General features: G+C 47.3%; 1 protein-coding gene across 1 annotated transcript in view; it reads right to left on the bottom strand.

Moving 5' to 3' along the window:
• The window catches only part of NTM (neurotrimin), a 917,312-nt gene that overhangs the window by 394,975 nt on the left and 515,803 nt on the right, over positions 1-6,534 (bottom strand). The window lies entirely within an intron of this gene.

The following is a 6,534-nucleotide window of genomic DNA, read 5'->3' as shown; positions in this document are numbered from 1 at the left end:
GGGGCGCAGGCGCCCACCTTAACCCCCGCCGCGCCGCGCCGCGGCCGCAGGAGCTCAGGCGAGGAGTTTAACCACTTCCCCCCTTGAAGAGCTGTCACTTCCAAATTAAGAAGAAATGCAAAGTTACTACACAGCCTCAATAAGCCCAAGACGTCTTAATAAGGGTCACAAACTAATTAACTAGGAAAAGAAAACTCTGCAGCATGCATGCGTGCACCTTTAAAATTATCAGATTAATACATTAGCATTTAGAGTAAATTTAAAGTGTTGGGAGGACGTTTTAGAATCATCTCATTTTTATTCAACAGGCAACGCCCACCCCACCGCCACCCCCCCAAAAGCTACTTCAAACACCATTCTAAATAGAGATCTTCCATATATAAAAGAAATGCAAAATCACAGAAGCCTCTTAGTGTGCGAAACTGGCAAAACCGCATCAAAATTTTGGTCAAGTTCAGACACTGACTTACATTCTTTATTCTTGTTTTGTCGGCATTAAAAGATGTTAGCCCTGCAAAGTGCCCACTCAGATGAATGAGTGTGAGCCCCTGGCTTTATTGATACAGAGGATTCCCAGGTGTCCTGGGCTTCGCTCCTGCAGAGCTGATTGCATCTTAAGAGGTGTGTTTTTCAAATTCTTGAAACCCAGGGAAAAATTGCATTGGCCTCAGTTGCTGTCACTTCTCCTCTTTGGCTGCTGTGGGTCCCTCTGTGCCTACATCTGCATGTTTCCTCTCAGTTCAGCTCTGATGGAACGCAGTTCCTTCCAGCCTGGGCCTGGCTCCTGAGGGAGGGGGCCTAAGCCCAGAGCAGCACAGCCCACCCCACGTGCTAACACCAACATGTTCTCTGCTCAGGGACTCCCGTCTGAGCTCCCTGCACTGACCCAGATTCTCCCTGGGGACAGAGAGGAAGCAGCCGTGGCTCTGTTTTTCCCCTAGACTCTCTCTCAAATCCAACCAGGAAGCTCTTTTTTTTTAAAACAACCGTTAAATAACAACAACAACAACAGTTCTTCCCAAAAGCCATCCAGCCACCACCAAAGAGACTGAATCATCCTAACTGAATCGCTGTAACCGTCCTGGTGCCATAAGAGCACGTGCATCTTTCAACTGGTCACCCCACTTACGTGTAGATAAAACGCGGGTGAGTAACGCACAGGCATCTCACTCGTCACACCCCGGTCACTCCAACTGCCCTGGATTGGAAGGGATGGAGGTGGGTGTGCAGATGTGGAAGCCACGCTCCAAGGTAACAGAGAAAGACTGAGGAGGCATGGCTTCCTCTTTTAACAGGTGACCCGAGAGTGTACAACAATGTAAAGTCAAGCAGCTCACACTGGAGATCTCAATTAATCCATCATTTCGCCCATTTTCCCCTCGTCTCCTCTGTTGACTTTTCCAATATTAAATTCTCAGGGAAATCCGTCGCTACTTTTGTCCAGTGGGGACCAAAAAAAAAATCAATTGTCAACTTATGACCACAAAGAATGACTTTACTATCAAGAAAAACAAAAATGATGTCTTCAGGGTGCAGGAGGTTTTGTTTATGCTTTTGAAAGAACAGGAGGAGAATTTACCTATTTTAGTACCAATCCGTTCTGACAAGTCCCTACTTTACCTTCACTTTGCAATGGGAGTTGTGGAAGTAGGAAGTTGCATGATTTCACCAAGTTAAGATATTATATGAGCAGACGTCAGGTGTGAGGTCATGACTGCTGACCTCAGTCTGCTGAATTTGGGGTTCTCCTTATGAGGAGGCCAAGGAATTACCTGTAATCATCCACATCCATTTTAAGCACCACTCCTGCTCCCCTCCAAGACTCCTCTTTGTAAACAGGTCCCACCACCGCAAGTGGAAACAAACACCAGCAGTGGAGAAGGAAGGGGGACTCATTCTGGGCTTTGGAGTCATTTCCCTCCAGGCTTGAGAATGGCAGGGATGAGTCCTTTCATGATAAATTCTCACCCTGGCTCTTGCATCTAATTCCCAGGTAGGTACAAATGAGCGTTAGTTTTTGCATCTAGGAATGTGGGTAATGACAACAACAGGCCTTCCCGAGGGGCCTACATACATGATTAACTCTACAGTAAAATACTTCGAAATCCCCTTAAGGTGAAAGATGCTTTATTAATACATTTTGCCTGCCACTGCTTCATTATTATAGCTGGGCGGAAAAATAACTCTTCTTACAGGCTCTGTAAGATGTTCAGTTTATACCAGTCTGCATGCGGTTGATCTAAGACGCTCACACCATCTTTGTCTCTGGCGGGGGAAGGGAGAGTGGTGAGCTGCGGCCTCCCAACCTGGCCGGCAGAAAACCCAGCAGAGATCAGGTAACGCTCAGGCTGGACAAAGAAAAGCCACTGGCAACCTCACAGCTGCTTTGTGGACCCAGGGATCCAAACTTTATTCAAAAATGGAAGTTTAGAAATTGGTGAGAGGTCAGAGATGCCCGCACAATTAACAAGGCAGAATCCATTTTATTGAAACTGCTGATTGAAGTGGTTTGACTAGATGAAGATCAAAATCACATGTCAACTCCCTTCTCATCCCCTAATCCCTAAATATAACCAAACACTTAGTGGCTTATCTTATATCCCGTCTCTTGCTTCATAAAAACTGCTGGATTTATTTTGTTTTTCCCAGCATATCCGAGTTAATGAAAAAGGAATGACAGTCAGAGCAATTTCATTATTTGTGTTCTTTATAGACATAACTTCCTTTCTACCTCCTGGAAAGCAGATTCCTAACGAGCGCCCACCTCCACTTTCTCCCCGCCACCCCCCTGCTGTCTCCCTCTCCATCCTCCGTTCCCTCCTGCATACACATACAGTGTACACATAAATCAACTTGTCATAGCTTGTCTCCACTCTGGCAGCTGTAATTGCTGCAGGTTATAAAAATATCTATAGGACAATGCCTTTCAAGCTCACAGGCGTGCACACACACACACACAGACACACACACACACGCACACACTGCCTGAGCAAAAGAAAACAATCATATTCCCTTTAATAATCCTGGGACTGCAAAGGACGGGGCGCAGAGGAGCTTGCTGGGTAGACTCTGGAGGGCTGGCAGGTAGAGGAGGACGCAGGGCTAGACAGAGACTCCGGGCGGCAGCAGCCCCTCCTCACTAAAGCAGGGCTGGAAAAGGGAAGAATTGCCAATGAAAGGGAAATTGTTTCAGCTGTTGCTTTTGTTTTTCTCTGCATTACCTACAGCAAGCTGGGGTTGGCTAAAGAGCCAGTGAATGTTCTACACACACAAGAGCCCGAAAGAAGAGCTCTAGCCTGAGACATGCCAGTGCCGCTTCTTCTCTAAAAAGGTGAAAGGCCCCCCTCTCCTGGTGGAGATTCCAAATAGGAGCACAGGCGAGAAGATGCGACACGCAGGGCAGTTAGAGCGGCGTGGCACCCAACAGACCTCGCAAGTTTTAATCAGGAAAGGCGGTGTCCGTCTGGCTCAAGAGACAGCTCTAGGGGAGTAGGGAAGGGCCGGACTCTGGAAAGGTACCTGCTGCTCTTTCCACCTATGTGAATATAGGGTCAAAATAAACGCATTGTTCATCCGGGCTAGAGTCTGGTGTTGTTAGGATTTCAGCAGGGAGAGCCAAAGAGCAACTTGAAGATGAGGAAGAAGCGTCCAGAGAGAAGAAAGAGATCAGGAATAGAGAGAATTCAGGAGCATGGGAAGAAAAGGCAAAGGTGAGGCTGCCCATGGACTTTGAAAGGTACATAAAGAGGAGGGGTGATCAGCAGAAAAGTTGGCAGGTAGACAGAAAAGTAAAGAAAAGTGGGGCAAATGATCAAAGTCCAAGTACCATCAAAGCAAAGGCCAGGTACCCAAAGGGGAGCATCGCAAGAGCCAGGGGTCTTTAGAGAAGCATCTCTCCATATCTAGGTTTGGGGTCATTATAAGACTCTGGATTCCCAAAATCACAGAATGATATGGTCAGAGGGGACATCGAAAGATGTATAACCCACTCGTTTCATAAGTGGGAGGAGTGAACCCAGGAGAGAGGATCCATTATCATAGGAATAAAGTTAACAACTCACAAATCAGGACTAGAGCTCGGGGCTGATGGGCCCTGCTCCTGTGTTCTCTCCACTGTACCTGGCAGGTAAGGACACTGCTTAAGGGCCAAATGACAAAATATCTCCTTTGGCTGCTATATCTGCAGCAAGGGAGAGAACCACAGAAGAGGTTATATTAACACAGAAGTGTTAACATTGCTGCCCAGTACTGATGCCTCTGGGTATCCAGTTATTCAGCTGAATTCAATGTCAGCCATTAAACTTCGACAAGCAGACTTTGAGTGCCTCCTGTGAGCCAGGAACTGTTGGAAGTTAGAGATACAAAGAAGAAAGACATTGCCCTGCCCTCGATTTGCTTACAATCTAGTGCTGTTGGGGTTGTCAATGGTTCTATTTGCATTTGCATCCAGGAAAGTTGAACTTGTAATGAACTCAACCCAGCGCTCCCTGGAAGCCCCTAAGAACATTCTCGTCGCCAAGAACAACAACCTGGGATGCGCCTCCCCCGTTGGGAACAGTTGATTTCCAGGCGCTGTGTGTCCAGAGTTCCAGGCACTGACCATGGTTTCCTAAGATTCATTTAAAGAGGCATGGGGGGAGGGGCGGCGGGATATTCTCAAGAATTTAAAAATGGAGGGAAGAAATTCATCTACTCAACAAACACGTTTTCAGCTATGTGCTAGGTGGTGGATTCCAGTGGTGGGCAAGAGAGACAAAAACAGAATCCATTGTGCATCTAACACCGGCAGGGGAGACAGATATTAAAGCAAGAACTTTACAAAACTGTAGATACGATGCTGATAGGCACCGTGAGGAACTGGAAAAACAAACACGATAGACGTTTCTCTGGGAATCGGGACAATCAGGAGACGCTTCCCTAAGGAAATGACTTTAAACTGGGACTTAATAGTGAGAAGGAGTTGACCGGGCAGATGGTGTGGGCGGGAATCTAGTTGCAGACGGGATGGAATGTATACAACCGGGGATGGCAAGGAGCCTGAGACGGAGCTGCCTTTTATATTCACAGACCGTGCTCTGTTAAACTAAGAGTGGGGACGTCTGAAGTGCTCTGATTGGAAAGCTCTAACTGCTTCCTCATCCTGTGTTCACGCACTCATTGATTATCAATTAAGAATGACCAGGGGCTTTGGACTCAGACAGACCGGAAGTCAGACATCATCTCCTCCATCACTAGCTGTGTGACCTTGGGACAATAACCTTGTTTGTGAAATAGTGATAAGAATGGTACATAGCACGGAGGGTGGTGTGAGGATGCTATGAGACTCTTGACGGACAGAGGTGAGCACAGGGCCTGGCAGCTGCTGGGCCTCTGCATGGGGACTGCACGGAGGCCAGCGCATGTGCTTCCCTCCTTCGGAAGGGTCTAGGTGTGATATTTGTCCCGAGAACCCAAGAGCATCCCTCTGAGTGCCAGACCTGTGAACACCATCCCTGTGCACGTCCTGAGGGGTTTCATCCCAGGGACAGAACAGAAACATCACGCTGAGATGTGGTCAGAAAGGGAAGTAGCTTAGCCTTCAAACCAGGGCAGGAAGAAGGTGACCCTGCAGTTCCCACCCCAGTGTCTTGAAAAGCACACAGGATCCAGGCCTGTGGGAAACAGCCTGAGCTTGAGAAAGAGGACGGGGTTTCCTCTTTGTGTGGCAGCCTGGGAACTTTTGTCTGCCATGCTCCCACGTATACCTGAAAAGTAGCCAAACAACCTGAGAAAAAGACAAGACGCCTCCATCTCAGCGGTAAATGAGCAGTGCTTCTGACCACCTTCGTGGAACTTGGGCCCATCTTTGCTCCCGTGGGCCTGGTGGTGGAGTCCAAAGCCCCCCTACCCATCCCCAGGTCCAGATTTACACCAGTCACTGGATACTAACATGCACTGCTGGCCTCATTGCTCCCAGTTTCTACCCTTGAGCATCCCAGGGCTGTGCTACAGGATCAGCCAGACTCCATTTCCAAGGTTTGCAAGATGCAGCCCAACCAGAGTCAGTAGTGGCTTCTCACAGAGAAAGAGCCTCTGGATGGTAACCGGCCACCCCAAACTTGGAGCTTAAACCCCAAATGTACCATTAGAGGAACTTGGCTTTCCTCCCCAGCCCAGCCCTATGCCCTTCTCCTTAATCAATCGCCTTTTACTCATGTCTCTTTTTAACCTTTTCTCTGCATTTTCTCCCCAGCCAGGAGCAACAGCAGAAGAGGTAAAACTTAATGAGACAGGAATTTGCTCAAAAACTTATGGGTTCAGTTGTATTTCTTATTGGAGGTGGCATTTTGTAAATATCATTTTATAAACCAGAGTCTCTGGATCCGAGTCTTAACTCATGCCATCATTAAATAAGTCACTTGCTTTTTTGTTTGTTTTAGCTTCTTTGTTTTCAGAAGAACCAACATCTCCATGATATGTGGACCTTTGAGAAGATCTAGTGTCTAATACATCCAAATGGGCTAATACACTTTTTTTTTTTTTTTTTTTTTTTTT

Source organism: Neophocaena asiaeorientalis, unplaced genomic scaffold (assembly GCF_003031525.2).
Source record: "Neophocaena asiaeorientalis asiaeorientalis breed wild unplaced genomic scaffold, Neophocaena_asiaeorientalis_V1.1 scaffold424, whole genome shotgun sequence".
NCBI lineage: Eukaryota > Metazoa > Chordata > Mammalia > Artiodactyla > Phocoenidae > Neophocaena > Neophocaena asiaeorientalis.
The sequence above is the reverse complement of the archived record's forward strand: the minus strand, read 5'-3'. Positions and strand labels throughout refer to the sequence as shown.